Genomic DNA, 17,321 nt, shown 5'->3' with positions numbered 1-17,321 from the left:
AACACTGAGGATTGTTATAGTCTGTTTAAAGACAAGCTCTCTTTCTTTTTGTACTGCTTGATTTAACTAGATCCACAGGGAAAGATTGAAAAAGAGGGGAGGTATATGGAGAAAGAAGAAGGACTTGAAGAAAAGAAAAAAAAAAGAACACCAAGAGAAAGGGTGAGACAAATTGAGGAGAGTGGTGAATGTCAGGGAAATAATGAAGAAAGGGGAATTACAGAATGAAGATACAAAGTGTGGAGGACTGAATGATGAAGGGAGAAGAGAAAGAGACAGAGAATGCAGGTAAGTAAATCCACTTCATCTCGGATCTGGCGATGCTTTTTACACTCCAATACTATTTTGAGGTAATCACAGGGGAGGAGGAGGTGATGGATGGAAGCAGAAGCAGAGATGAGAGCGGGAGAGACAGAGAGTTTGCAGGTCTTTCTTTTTTATGTGTGCACATAAGCGAAACAGCGAGTCAAGTCAAGACAATTTGATATGTTCAGACACAACAACAAAACAAAAAAAAAAGAGAGAGAGAGAGGGGTTGAGAGAGGCGGATCAAGAGAGAACAAAGGTTTACAGAAAATATGTTACACAGAGACGGGTGGTTTAAGAAATGTAGACAGCAGGATCCTGAGGTTTGCCGCTTCAGAATGTCTCCAGGCTTCAAAACATATTAAAATCTAGCATTTTGTTAAAGGGAATAGGATAGTGAGGCTTTTGCAGTTATCTGAGGGTCAGTGAAAACACTCCACATGATTTTTTAGGTACACCTACCCTGCTTTCGCTTTCTCCTCTTGATTTGATTCCCTCAATCTGATTTTAAAGCAAGAATCAAAATTTTTCTTGTAGCATAATAACAGCCTGGATCTTTATTTCACAGCACAATAAATCATATGGTAAGAATTCAAAAATTCACCATCTTATTGGTTGGAGAGAAAAATAGTCATGAAACACAACAGGTTTGGATTTTACATTGAGGTCCCAGTATTTACACTAGCCAATATTTTCTCATTGCAGATATGTTGGCATTGGAACATGTTGGCTGATCAATGACATGAAACTGAAGTACAGCAATTCCAAAGACATGTTTTGGAGCAGTGAACCCTTTTATAATTTGTCCACCAAAGAGAAAAGACACTTTTTTGTTGTTTTTTTTGTTATATGCACTCAAATGTTTGGACATACCTTGGAAGACATGCTGTTTGTCATCTTTGTGTACCATGAAACACTACAGCTGTTTGTTGGACTTTGTTTTAATTGATTGCAAATGTTTTTTTAACTTCAATCTTATCTGTTTACTTCTATTATATTCATTTATCATTTTTATTTTATTTTATTTACCTGCCTAATATTGTTAGGGACCGAGCCAAAAGGCAAGAGGGCGAGGACTCCAGAAGAGTCCTACCCTTGCCTTGAGGCAAAGACCTTATTGTTTTGCATTGTTGTTTCTTGACAACATTTAAATGAGGATTCCTCCTCAATGGTCTTTGGAGGTAAAATAAAGGTTAATTAATGTAACTTGAAATCTGTCTGTGACATGAAGTAATTAAGTACATTTCCAAATGTGAAATGGTGGTAGTTTGTCTGATTTCTCAATTATTTAGAGTTCTTCTGTTTTTATTTATAGTTCATATTTGTTTATGTGTTTTACTATAATGAGGTGAACATTTATTCATTTTAAAATGCATTACATGAATAGCCTAACTTCCTTCTAAATTTGGTCCCCCTAAAGTAGAAGTAAACATCAAAACTTAACTTTTAATTGCTTTCCACTGAGGATTTGTGAATGAGCCAGTTTTAGACTGTATGCAATTTTATCTGCTTTGTGAAGCGCAGAGCTTGGACTTTGCATCACATTTATATAGTCTGACATATACTTTCCATTGGCTTCGTCTCAATATGTGATTATGTATTCTGTCTCTAAAACTCCTCCCAGCATTTGAATGGGTGTCTGCATCTAGTATCTGTGGTTAAAACTGGTATGAGTTAAACTTGTTTTGGCTACATTTAACCACGTATAACAATGTGTCATGTACATAAGTGAAATTATGCATCAACTCCTGGACTTATAAATGTCTTTGTGTCTATTGTTTGGACAGTCCTTCTGTTCATTTTCCGGCAGACCTTTCCAATGTAATATGCACCACTGTTTAAACATCTTCACACGCCTAGAGAGATCAATGCTGTCTGTCCTGGTGGGAGACAGACAGCGTGTGGGTTTTGGATGTCTGCATGTCTGAGTCTGAACTTTAAAATCTAAGTACTTTTACCCAAGTTGGATTTTCTGTCCAACTTGGGTAAAAGTACTTATATGTGTGTCTGTGCATTCGCTATTTTAACCAACTAAGATCTGAGCACAGACCACAAGATGTGCAATCACAGATGGCTGAGAAGTTTGAAGCGATGAAATTGACGACCAGGAACAAGCCAAAGCCATTCCCCCCTGTCAAATCGGACATGATTTGATTTCATGCTTCCCACAGAAAGAAAGAACTCAAAAGGTCAACCATGTTCGCAACCAAGAAAAGGCATTTCCATCTAGATTCTGACACATTCTGTGAAACCCTTTCCACTGCATAGGTTAAACAGAACATACAAGTTATTTTCTCCCCAGCGGCTAAGAATAATAAGAAACTCTCTCATTGTGCAAAGTAATCGTTTTTTTCCCAGCAGCGAGTCTGCCATACAGTCTCGTTATGCACGCCATATTGTGTAGAAATAACTTGTTTCTCATTAGCGTGCTGGGAAATGCCACAGTTGGGCTTTGCAGATCCATTTGCTTTCTGTTTAGTTGAAAAGCCTTGGGCGGCACAAGACTTCCCGGCTAAATCTAACAAAAAATATGTTGTGGATGAAACAACATTGATGAACAATATGAAGAAGATTGTTTTAAGCGGCCCTTGTCCGCATCTGTGCTTTAAAAGAAGCAAAGGTCTTTTTGGGGGCACTTACAATTGCTTTACTTGATATGACTCAATTTGAAGTTTATTGTAGAGGCTAATCAACAAATAGAACCATTCGTTTTCTCAGATTTTGCTTTCCGAGGCTTCATGAAACCTACTGCGGACCGTCTTCTTGATGTGATTAGCCCAGTTTTCATCACCCAGCTGTTGCCGACACTCCCCAGACAATCCAGAGGAGTGTTAACCGGCCCTCTGCAGAACATCTGATCTACCCAACGCCGCTTCATTTGTTTTCCATTATGGCGATATTTCTCTGCATATTAACCCTAACAGAGTATGATAGTATTGAAGTCTTACATGGTTGAAGTCACACTGCGAGTCTCCAATGATGGGATTAGCCCAGTTTTCATTATTGTGGATTTCATTTCATCTTTCCTTTTTTTTTCTTTTTTCATTAAAGTAAATGCATTATTTAAAACTTGATTTGATTCAGGGAAGATCTGCTGAGCATGCATGATTCTTCCCAGCAGCTCCTCCATACATTCATACAGTGATAAACAGTACCCTGTGGGAGCTGCAGAGTAAAACCGCCTATCTCCTGCTGGTGGTAGCATAGGTGCAACACAAGGTAACTCCAGCACTAAGATGCCTTGAAATGTGTTAATTATTACTATCATCATGATTATACTACATTGTGCTGTTAATTGATCCTCACCATCCTACCATGCTATGAAAAACTGATGACTATTTCCAGAACTTGTCTCTTTAGACCTATTTGATTGGACTTGTTACATTGGTCTTGTTATATCTAAATTTGACTCCCTTTGACTCTCTTCTCTTTTCGTCTTCTCTTTCTAAAGTTTTTACTCCTTTTCTTGTAGAGCTCTGGCTGAGCTGTCATGCTTCATTCAAAAGCGTTGGCTATCACACTTTCATCAGGGTGGTGTCTATGGCTTCTTCCATTTCCCTTATTTAACCAATTCATTGTGTGAGCAATAAATTACTATGAATACCATATCTACAAAACATCATAATCAATATTATCTTCAAGATTGCCATTTACAAAATTGATACCACAATTAAAAAAGAAAGGTTAATGACCATACATCCATATCTATATTCAATATTCTTCAGAAAATGTACTCTTTCATCTTAAGCCATCAATCAATTAAAAATATTGTATTCTTTAAACCTCATCATTTAGGCTAGCCTTTCAACAGTGTATTTGAATTAATTCCGTTATTTGATGACTGATCATGTAAAAGTAAAGAGGGTTAGGTTTAAGGTAAATAAAGAGGCAACAATGGTTTATCATTTTAATATATGATGTAGAGCCACTGATTTGACCCTGTAATTGTGTGTGTCCTGAGGAAATGCTATCATTGTTTACATTAAGGGGTCCGGTGGTCACCATGTTCTTGGATTATGTCTAAATAAGGCAAAAACTTGCGGTTTTGGAATGGGTGCCAGCACATCATTTATGGCTTATGCCCCCAATTACCTGTGTCCTGGGGGTACATGACTTTTGGTTAATACATTTGTATATGTTAATGGATGTCATGTGGCAGTTTGCCATTTGGTAAAACCATATAGAATGATATGTTTGACCAATCACTGATGGTTTCTTTGTCTTCAAACACTATAAAATATGTTGGTTTGGCTTTATAGTGAGACCGATTATGGGATGATTTTCTTTGTGTAAGCTCTTTCTCCTTATTGATCAATAATACTTTCATTTAACCTTCAGATCAAGTGTCTGTGCTTTGATATTTGTGCCTGTTTTCAGACAATTTCGACAATAGTCTCAACCAATTTCATCTTCTCTTTTAACTTAATACACCGAAAAGAAAAGAAAAGAAAAGACATTTTTCAATAGCTCCCGAAACCTTTTTCTTATCTTTTTGTATTTGAGAACCAATCTGACCCAGTAAACTCTAAAAGAATGGTTTCCAGTCTAATACCTCAAAAAAGGTAAAAGTGCAACTATTAGAGTAACAGCTGAAAACAGTTTGCATTAAAAAACATAGGGTTAAGCTGGCAGGGTCCTAGTGTGGTGTTTCCTATTGTCCCCTTCCCTCTGATGGATGTCTGAGTTTTTTCTGTCTCTCCCTGTTTGTTTGTCTTCCTGCACTATTCACCTGCACACCTGTTGTTCCTCATCAATGCACCTGCACTTCATCATCTCATCAAGCCATCTACTCAACTCTCTCGTTTAAAAGCCAGGCCTTTATTGGCAGAGTTCGCCAGATCGTCCACTCACCATTGCTGTATCATGCCTCAGCTCTTAACTTAAAATTTCCATTGAGCTTACTTTTTACTAATCTTGTGCTTCTTGCTGGTTGCTGTAACTTCACTGATCCGAGAACTCCACCCTGCCCAGCCAGCCCAGTTCCTGCCCTCCTGTGTTCTGTACTGCCACAGATCCCCCACCCCCCACCCCCATGGCCCTGGAGCCCACTCCACTCAGTTAAACTCTCTCTACGTCTACTTCACCTGTACTAACTTGTAAAATGAAACCACTTCATACTGTCTCTTGGATTGATTCCTGAGTTTTTTTGTGTCTGCATTGTGGGGTTCGAGTATTTTACATCCGATGTGACATAAGCACTGTCCTGCATCAATGATGAAGTATGAGATTGTAATGAACTGTATTAAAGATATGTATTTAGAACAAGATAAACACTGAAAACCAACATTTAACAATAACTGACACAAGCTTTCAAAAAGGCCTCTTATGTGATCACGCCCTCTGGCTACAGCTGCCCCTTTTGACATTTCACATGACCTTTTGAATGAGTGTCACTTGGAGAACATTGCCTGTGGTGATTTATACTATTGACTCTCCATGATTACCAATCTCTTTTCTTTTGCATCATGCACCCTGGCCTGCACTCGGGGAGAAAAAAAACTTGCTAAAAGTGTCAACATCAATAGCGATAAAGTCAAAATCGGGGTTCTGTCCCACAGCGCTGACAGATACATTTATGTTTTACCACTCCAAAACCACATTGTCAGTAAGAGTTTCTACTCTTATGGAATTAGCCCTCATGTCATAGCGCAGTAATATGCTCAGTGGAACTCGACAGAATGCCCCACAGACTCCCTCCAATGGAGTGTGAACAGTTTTACATTAATGCCAGTGTGTTTTGACATTTCCGGAGGCTTTGTGAAAGGGTGTAACTGCTTCTTGAGACAGGATATTACCTTTTTTTAGACATTGAGAAAATTGACATCAGGTACAAGTGATACCGCCACTTCATACAAGCCTGCTTCTTAAGTCAAAGTGCTACTTGAGACTCTTGACACGCACCCATGTTAACATGAGTAATATTTGATAGACATTTGAGTAAAACAGCCTGCTATAGAAACCGGACATCCATGTGGCTCCAAAAATCCAAAGATGAAATGTTCACATCTTGCAAAACTAGAGTCAAAGTGCCATTTGACTTTTCACAGTTTTGGGATTAACCCACTTTCCATCATGCAGTGAAGTCACAGAGATTTGACAGTTATACCCGCCAGACTATCTACTGGAGTGTGAACTGGATTGACCTCTTTGCTTTAAAATGCCTGCTTTTTAGGATCTTAAGGGAAACTGACACTAAAATGTGTGATCTCTGAATAAATATGAGACCGCTTGGTTTCCAAAACTGCTCCTTTTGTACCACATTCTGACAATTTGAACATTTACAAAAGCTGACTAGAAGCTGAGCAATTTTCTTGTTGTAGATTTATTTGGGATGGGGTATATTACAAATTCCTAGTGCCTTAACAACAAAGTAAGTTGTCAGTGCTTTCCGAAAAGACCCATATGATTTCCAAAATGCATCTCCTGGCACACAAACTATGGTCTCTTTTGCTTAAATTGAAAACTGAGCACAACCAATCCTCCACCACAACCTGAAATACATACAGACATTTGCAGCCAAAGCACAATATTAGTCGAGTCCAAGCATCAATTTCCATTACTACAATTTAAAATAAATAAGACTAAATAGATTGGTAATTGTTGACAGTCCTCTTCATTGTCTCCATGTTTCCCGCACTATTAGAGTTGTGGTCACTGAATGGCAAACAGCTCCCTTGAGCCTGGACTCTCCAGCAGCTGTAGCCTGAACTCAAATGGCCCACAGCTAAGCAAACTGTCACCTAGAGACATCTTCATTGATGAGAGGATGCTGATACGTGGTATAATGGGCTTCACAAATGGTTGCATGGATCCAGTGTTGATTATGTGGATTGAAATCCACCAGCCCCAAAAAATATGTCTGAAGGGAACGCTGCAACAATTTTAATATAATTGAAACAGAACAGGAAAATGCATTTTGTATTTTTATTATTATCCATAATATTGTTGCAGATGGTACGATTAGATGATTTTTTAATTATCTAGATTTGTTATTTTTTGTTTGGTACAGTAAAGTGTGTACGGTAAGTGTGAGGCATCAGATTGATTTTGTAGGATGATGATTGAGACAATTTTATTAATGGGTTATAAACAGTGATGGGAATAATGGCATTATAAATAAACAGCTTTACTAACGGCGTTACTTTTTTCAGTAACGAGTAATCAAATTAATTACTGTTCCCCCCGTTACAACGCTGTTACTGCCAAAAACAATGCGGCGTTACTTCTTCAGACCTCACTGAAGCGGTTTTCACCCAAACAGGCACTTTTCTCTCTCTCTCTGTCTCCCTGCCAAAGAGTGGCTGCACTTAGAGGCATAGCCAAAGACAGAGTAGGACGCAAATGAGACACAATCTCCCGGAATCTGGAGCGAGGGAGCTCCAGATTCGATTTGATAATTAATTACTTTGACATTGATGTAACTCAGTTACTAACTCAGTTACTTTTTGGGAGAAGTAATGAGTAACTATAATTAATTACTTTTTCAAAGTAACGTGCCCAACACTGGTTATAAACAACATTTAATTGATGTGTGGAAACAAATAGCTTAAAAAAATGTATATGTGATGAACATTCTGCCTTGTGGCCTTACAAAGATCCAAAGAAACAGTTAGTATCCATAGGTCAATGTGTTTTTTATGAGTTCTTTTTCAATTATTAATCTGCCAAAGCTTGAATGTGTGTTGATATTTTACTGTTTAGACTTATTCTGACATTACAACATCCATATTAGACAGCCATCACTCCTAACTTCCTTTTGCAACAGCAGGCATCACAGCAGCTACAAATGTTATCTACCATCATGTAGAGTGAGTGGAACCCTCTCACAGGCAGAAGAATTGTTAACATACTGCTTTTTTTTTTTTTTTTTAAATAATTACAGATTTTCATGGTTTTTGTTTTTCCTTTTTAAATCAAAGGGTGTTATGTAAAATTCCCACTGTAACATACTGGGTGCTGCATCACCTTCAAAGCCATTGTTTTAGCGCATATGGTTTTCATTGGACATAAGACATTAGAGATAAGTCGGCAACTCATTTTTTGCCTGTCCTCACCAATGTTTTCAGTCACCAGCCTCCACTGGTCTGTACAAAATGTGCCTATCCATCGAGTGCAGGCATGTCCAAACTATTCCATAAAGGACCATGTGCCTGCAGGTTTTTGTTCCAACCAATCAAGAGCACACAATTTGACCAATCAACTGTCTGAACACTGAGATCAGATGAATCAATGAGTCAAGCCTGGTATGTTCCTGGTTGGCTGGAATGAAAACTTGCAGCCACATGAACCCTTTATGGAATAGTTTGGACATGTCTGATCTAGTGGATGTTCAAATGCTTAGTATACTGTAAGTGAACATTTTGATGTGTTTGTCATACTAGAGTCAAAAGTCACAAAATCACTGTCCTCTGGTGACCTTGAAAGAGATATTTCAGTTGTGACCAAAGTGGTCTACTGGGTGACTGACCAACATTGCCACCCTAAGCTGCTAGCATGACTAAAGTCATGCTTACTCTGCAGCTTTGCCTTGTGAAGCTTAGCCACTTTAATTTGCATTGCTGTTTGCTTCTTGATTGTGTTGCAGTGAAGCAGCTAATCAATCATAGTCCACCATATAACAAAACAGGGTCTTGTTCTTGGAATTCAAGTGAACATTGGTGATGGTTGAATGCTTCATGCAGTTGGAACATTACAGTTGTGATGACTACTGGCAGTTGGTTAGGAAGTGTTTTGATGGTATAACAATATCACTGTCTTATCCATCCTTTGCTAACAACCTCAAGTGGTTCCTTATGAAGAAAGCATTACTATAGGCCATTCTAAGTATTGGAAGAAATAATTAATACTGTCATTTTCTAAGATCTGATCATTCTTGTTAAATTTGTTCTAACCAGTGTAAGTATGACCTTTTTTCCATGACTAAGACGAGACAGTGATGAGATGACACAGACATCATTAAACACTAAGAAAAGACTAAAATATAGTTTAAAGCATAAAAGTCTCTCTTTAGTCCTGTTGACAAAAAAGAGGAGACAACCTATTATGGACTATTTTTTTCCAAATATCCTGCTGGAGGAGTACATCAGCTATTTTACAGAAAGCAACTTAACATTAATAATGACAACAGCAGAGCTTGGGATAAAGAAATGAGGTGATATTTGGTGCCATTTTCAAAAGAAAAAACACTACAAACCATAAGAGACACATTAAGGCTCACCACAAAGAAACTGAGCCATTTTAACATCTTGTCAGTAAAAAAAAAGACAAAACAAATGTTGATTTTCACTAGACTAGATTGATAGAAATGTTCAATATAATCTGATAGCTAAAAAACGACTAAAATGTCAACAGTACTTATAGACTAAAACTATTATATACATTTTATCTTAGATTAAGACAACACTAAAATGTCCATACAGGGCAGGGTTGATTTGAATATGATAAAAACTAACAAGGACGTTTGACACAGGACAAAGACTCAGCCTGAATAAGAAATAGCTGACAAAATGAACACTAGTTCTAACCATACGACACTGCCAACAGTCACTGTCGTATTAAAAATAAATGAGTGACTTTAACAAGAGTGTGATCTGGCATTGACTGTATGAGTGAGTGTCACAGATTCTCCTCGGCTTCATGTAATTTGCATTAACCAACCACATCGGCACAGCTTTCTGGAAAACTGACGAGATATGCATTTTTGGTAGTTGACCAGTGACTGTATTTCTGTGTTTTACATGAGTTATAACACCTTTTGATCCTCTACATTGGATTTGATCGCAAACGTAGCTGGGGACACTACGAAAATTCCACTGGAAGAAAACGTTGGATTCATTCAGAAACTGTACAGGTGTAATACCTACAAAGAACCTTTCATTGTGGGTTTAACAGTCTTCTTTCAGCTGTGGTGATGAGCAAGAAAATAACTCCAACAAACTACTGCAGAGTATTTAAGTTTAAAAATGTCCAACATCACAAAGCCCTGCCTGATTTGTGCCACTTGACACCTCTGACGGCGTTGGGATTAGCCCACTTTTCTTCACTATGCAGTCAGGACCACAGGGAAGTGACATGAGCAATATTCCCTTGTCGTTCTCTACTTGGGCACACAAAAATGAGCGAGAATTCCCCCTGAAGACGCCTCCACCTCCTCTTCCTCCTCCGTCCCTCCCTCCACACATGTACCAGAACTGATACTTCTCCGGTTAATTTACTCCCGGGCCTTCTCTGCAATAAGGCCTTTTTATGAGCGAAAAACACCTTTTGTGAAAGGAAGAGACACCTTACGGATCCGAGATACAAAACGCTTCATTTTTCTTCTTGTCTATCTGTCTCCCTCCTTTTTTTCCCCTCACAAGCTTCTCTAATCACTCTTCGCCACTCTCTACTTTCCCCATTCTTTCTCTTTCAGATGCTTCGGTGAGAGCGGTATAGAAGTGCTGCTCGGCTTGTGCAGGTTTTCAGATTTTTTCCAGGAGTCCCTTTGATATGGAAATTAAACGACTCCACTCAATGTCAGAATAGCTGAGCCACAATCCCACTGTTACTGGTTCTGATATTTTCTGCCTTTAAAAAAAAAAAAGAGAAAAGAAACAGCTCCTTCGCTTTGGCAAAACATAGTCGGGAGAGAGAGGAAGAAAAGAAGACACAATCGCAGTCAGATGATTACAGCGAGGTGTTTTGCTGAGCATTATTGAATTTGATATGTCCACCCGCACAAAGGGAACTTTTTCAAAGATGCCTAGGGGAGCGTATTTCGATAAACGCTGCTTGTGCCTCTAAGTTGCTTTGCTGTGGTTTCCCCCAGAGTCAATCCAGCTCACTCACCTGAAAAAACTGACGCTAAAGAATAAAACCGAAAAGCTGCAGTCCTAATGAGTGCATCAGAACATGAGTGTTTGAAATTTGACAGAAGGAACGTCGAAACATTACATGTTTGTTACCATTTCAGACCTAAACCCTTCGTCAATGACAGTGACAGCAGATAAAAGATGCGGGTTAAACCTTTTTCCCCTCCTAGAAAGAAAGACACCTTTGGCTCCAAACAAAGGTATGATGTAACATATTGCAGCACGTTGAGAGGATCACGGTTTTATACGGTTTATAATCATCGCCAACCATTGTGGCAAATTTCAGCTGATGAAACGTATTTGACCTCTGGGCGTGTCTTGTTGAGGTAATGAAATTCTGAAATAAAGCCAGGCCATCGGGGAACCGCCTTAATTTCCCTGTTCAGTTTAAGGTCTTAACTGTAACCTTCCCTGCTGTTCTATTTTATTACTGAACACATTATAACTCTGGGATATGATGACACAGATCAGTGGAGTCCTAAAACTACTTGACAGTCAAAGCGGGGGGAAAGGAGTGTTTGACGCAATGTGATATTTTAGTACAGCATGAGAATATATGAGCAAAGCCAGATCCTGAACTAGGCAAAGTGGGCCCCAGACCATCCAGGGACCACAAAAGTTCCAGGCCTAAAGTTTGTCAACTGGTTTTGTGCTAATTTGATTTAAATATTTTTGGGTAATACATACCAAATGGCTACATCAAAGATAAAGGCATTTAAGGTGAGTCCTGTATTATTGTCAAAATCTAGACCTTTTGTTATTTTGGTGTTGCTCAAATTTTGATGCAGTTAATCTAAAGCCAGTACATTGGTCAGTACAAATAATGTTTGGCAAGATGAGCAATTCAAAAATATCTTTAAAAGTTTGTTAAAATGTACATTTTGTATTTTTGTTGGTTTTATGTCATTTCTAATGACATTTGCACCATTTTTTAAACCAAAAGTAAGACTGAATGCTCCTGAAAATGTCAAATGGTGTGACCACAAAAGAATGATAAATATTGATATGATACATATTATAAATACTTTTTTTTTTAATGGTTCCTGATTGACATGATTCCCCAGATTAAATGTAATATTTAAAACAATTGTATTCCATTACCTTTATTTAATATAAAAAGTTATAATGTAAGATCATGCAAAACTAGTTGATATGGTGTTTTATTGAGAATTTACATTTTTGAAGCAAGTTGAATTATTTGGTACAAAGTTTTTATGGTTACACCACTTAGACATTTTTGCCATAATCCTCTAATATATTCTCTCAAAATAGATTAAAAGCAGAAATATTATGCTGGGTCCACAAAGAAAGAATTTGTGCAAGTTATTCACACATTTACGTTCAATTTTAACTCCTTTAAATTTGACTAAACCACATGGACACAAAAAAAGATCACTGAACCACATACAGTATTCAAGAACAGAAAAAACTGTACACATGCTTTCCAAAGTAAATGAGCATGGTGGCCTCATGGACAAGTCCCCTTGTATCATGAGGTAAATGAAAGACTATAAACACAGCTCCTGCAGGGAGTATAATTAAAGCATGATACAGCCTGATCACGCACAATACACCCTGAACTATAAATTGAAAGCTACCGGTCTCTTGTTAACCCCCTGCTTTGACATTGCATATGTAAATCAGGCTTTAATTGGAGGCCCAGCAGCTCAGTTCAGTTCAGATCTTTCATGGGGCACAAGTAAGCACACTATATATCCCTCATTTAGAACACCTTTAAATCAAATCAAGCAAGTGAAGAAATGATGGCTTTAATTGGTTGGTAATGCAGACTGTGTGAAGCTCGAGAATTCAAGTGGGAGAAAAAAGAAAGTCAATGAAATAGCTGATTGCTTTTGAGCGCATGGTAGTAACTGAAGGTGAGCCTATCCGGATGAGCCTATCAAAACATTTGATCAAGTCAGTGCTTCTCACATCTGGATTAGAAACATCTGGATAATAAAAGAAGACTGGTAAAGATTGGCAAGAAAATCAAGCTGAAATGATAGTAGTTATATGTATGAACATACAAAATAGATGATACAATAATCCACACAACACAAAACACACACACAATATGTTTCTATATACAGTACAAACACACATTTATATACAAACAAAAATGCCTCACATACCTACACACATGTACATATATGGGTCAGTGAACGTTTGTTTTGCATCCATGTGGTTTAGTCAAATATAAAGTGGTTAAAATGTGAAAATAAACGTATGAATAACTTGCACGCATTTTTTTGTGGACCCAGCATAACATTTCTGCTTTTAATCCATTTTGAGAGAATATATTAGAGGATTATGGCAAAAATGGTTAGGGTTATTTAACTTTTTATATTAAATAAAGGTAATGGAATACAATTGTTCTAAATATTAAATCTAATCTGGGGAAGTAATTATTTGTATACGTACACTTAAGTACTGTGTAGGTGGATCAAATATTTAGTATTTATCATTCTTTTGTGGTTACACCATTTGACATGTCATTTCAAAAAATACAAAATGTACATTTTAACAAACCTGATGCTGCTTTTAAGACGATGTTTTAAGATATTATTGAATTGCTCATCTTGGCAACCCTTATTTTTGTCACTGACCCATATACACACATTCATATACATAAAAATACATATACATCCACACATACACCTACACACATGTACATGTGTATACATAGAATATAAAGCACTTTAAACACAACACACCTGATCAAAAGTGCTTTACACAGGAAAAACCAACACTATAAAGAGAGAAAACAGAGTGATGATAAAGATGACTACAACAACATTTATAATAAAAGTACTAATAGAAAAGCACATGGTGACAATAGCACAAACCTATGGAGACTGAGCTGCTTTTATTTTGTTAGGGACATTTAAAAGCTAGAGAATAAAAGTATGTTTTTAGATGATTCTTTAAAGTCTGTGTAGTGGGGGAGAATCGGATGGAGGGAGGAAGGGAATTCCACAGTTTTTGGGGGCAGCAATAGCATTTAATGCTATTTCTACAAACTTCTATTGCATCTAAATACTGGTTTTTGTGACTGGAATTCAAGAACATAGCAGTGTGTATAGATAATGATTTTTTTAAGCTATTCTCTGGGGATGTAAAATCTTATTTGTGCATTATGGTGAAAATAAAATCCAAGAGAGAAAATATGTTTCCTTGAGTGTGTGTTTTTTAGCCAGCGTGTGCATGTTAAGGTGGATGTGGGTGTTTGTTGAGGTGGAGGGCGTTTGTGTGGGCGCTAAAGCTCCTCTGCACTTGTAAACTGGGCAGGCAGATTTTTACATAAACAAAAAAGGATTTATTTATTTATTTTTGTTTTTTTGTGGAGCAAAAGCGCGGCTCCATGTCGGCTCCAGCCTCCGCAGTAACTAACGGGCAGGCTGCCGGATGAACTCGTCAAAGTCTTCACGGCAGTAAGAAAATTGGTGTGAAATATCACACGACGGACCGTGCAGCCTAATGAAAGAGAGATTATTTCTATTTTTCAGGTTAATTACTGATGGACGCGTTTACGCTGTGACATCTTCATTTTGACATAATTGTCAGATTTTGTGGTGGCATGGTTTGTGTGGGTCATAACAGGATTCTCCTTTTTAACTGTCACTCAGTGTGTGTTTTACATGTGTGTGTGGGTGGGGGTTGATTAGTTTGGGCTGGCCATTTATTGTATCCTGCTGTTTTTCATTTATTTTACTCGAAATTAAGAGCAATTTTTTTTTAGGAATGTCACAAAATGTAATGAAAATTGCTCTGCAGGTGTTAGGCAGCTTTACATTTAATAGAAATACAACTGTTATAGTTCAGCAAATACATGTCACTGTAAAATCTAACTCAAAATGCACGCAGAGTTAATGAAGCTGGTAAAAAAAAAAGTCGATAATTGGGTTTGTAATTCATTACTGGCGTCTGGGAGGGAAAAAAATCACACTTCTGCCGCTCAGGCTAGATTAAAAACACTGATCAACACATGCAATATTAAAATCACCAACACCCCCTTAGAGGATGAATATGCAGACTGAAAAAACAGGCTGAATAAATATTAACACTATAAGTGAGCATGAATTTTATATTTCCTGTCACACACAAACGCATCCGATAGAATCTCGGCAACTGTCTGGTGTCATTGTTTTCATTATTGCTCTCATTCAAGAGTCATTTGAAATGTGTTGATTCTGTATACACAGCATTAAGAAGCAGTGTGATATGTCCAGATGTTGGTCACCCTACTCAGGCAAAAGAGTTAAAAAAAATCTGACGCACATGGACAAGAAACTTGGAAATCATCTTGGAAATTAATGATGCCCCTCCCCCGAGTTGATTAAACAGCATCTTTAATGACATGTTTGTGTGTGTTATACATCCTTAAATATATGTGTGTGTTTCCTCCTCTGGGTTCCCTTCTTTGTGTGCATTCTGTATTATGTATTATGTGGTTTTAAGATTTATAATAAAATATTTAAGATGAACATTTAAGAGTCGGAGACTGACACTGTAAAAAAAACAACAACAATTGCATGGTTAAAAGGTGGCAGAACTTGAGGTGCAATTGTGTGTGTGTGTGTGTGTGTGTGTGTGTGTGTGTGTGTGTGTGTGTGTGTGTGTGTGTGTGTGTGTGTGTGTGTGTGTGTGTGTGTGTGTGTGTTTCACTGCCGAGGTGACAGAATGGGGGCAGATGGCAGACTGCTCGGGTGTTTTTTTGATGGCACACACAAATACACACACAAACACACACACACACACAAACACACACACACACATAAACACACACACACACACACAGAAGCTGTACACACAGAGCCCCACTTAACACAGACCAATACTTTTGACTTCTACTTCTTCCTGAAACATACAGTGTATAGACATAAAGAGGTGACTTTTGGATTAAACACAGTCATGTAATAAAGAAAGTTTGTGAGGAGATGTGAGGAGATGTGTCCAGTCCATGAAACAAGAACAAACCTTTCCAAGAAATCTGACCTATTTTTTTATTCATATTTTAAGTTGACTTATTGCTGCTTGGCATGCCCTCTGTCCCTGTCCTCAGTGTCCCTTGATGACAGAGTGAGTGAATGACCTGAGGCAATCTCTTGTCTGGGGGGAAAAAACAACCTTAAATGTAGGTTATGTGTGACTCAAATGAGTCTTTATAATCACACAGTTTACTGACAGCCTGAACAGAAATGCATGTTAGAAAAATGCTTTTCCCTAACTTCACTATACGAATCATATTTATTAATGTGCCGTAATGTGTGAGTGCGGTGAATGCTCGTTATTAATTGATGCAATTATTTAAACTACATTAATGAGCAGCCATTCCAATAACTGTAACTGTGACTCCTAATCATGCACCTTTGTTGAAAAGTCATATTAGGATGAGAACAACCCGGCTGATTGAGGATAGAGGAATGAAATGCAGAAAAACATTCCTAATGTGGACATACTCTTATATTTGACATGCAAATGATCTGAAAAGCCTCTCTGCTACATTAATATACACTCAACAGCCAAAGAGCCAATTGAAACCAGGATCAACCATAAATGCCCCCCCCCCACCCCCACCCCACACACACACACCAATTCACATTCTTTTCCTTTAACTATCTTCCTCTTTTATCTCATGTACCTCCCTGTCCTCCTCTACCACTTACCTTCATTCCTCTCCCCTTTTCACTACCTTCTGCGTACCCCCTCTTCTCTCGTTCCTTTCTGTCTCCTGACTTTCATTTTTTTTCCGCTGCGTTACCATCACTGTTATTCTCTGCTCATGTCTCTCTTCAACATACAATCAGTCTCATTCACGTTATCATTGCCCTCCTTATCTACTGCGCTGACATTACCGTCCGTCAAGTCAAACGGGAGCTTACTAATAATATATGCTGTTTAATGATTCAAAAATAATGTGCTCGCCCTCCTCATTCCGCTGCTGTCTCATACAGATCTAAGCCATTGTTGTAGCCCTCTGTCTACTTCTATACATTCTATACCACCATTATTTCCATTTACTTTCTCCTATGTGAACATGTACTGTTATAATTGCTATTACACATTTCAGCGCTCTAAATGTCATTTGACATGTTTCCTGGTTGTATACTGTGATGTATTTTCAGCACTTTCTTTTTTTACACCTTTTTTTTTGTCATTGCATTT

This window comes from Scomber scombrus, chromosome 9 (assembly GCF_963691925.1).
Source record: "Scomber scombrus chromosome 9, fScoSco1.1, whole genome shotgun sequence".
Taxonomy (NCBI): domain Eukaryota; kingdom Metazoa; phylum Chordata; class Actinopteri; order Scombriformes; family Scombridae; genus Scomber; species Scomber scombrus.
This window is presented reverse-complemented; position numbering follows the sequence as displayed.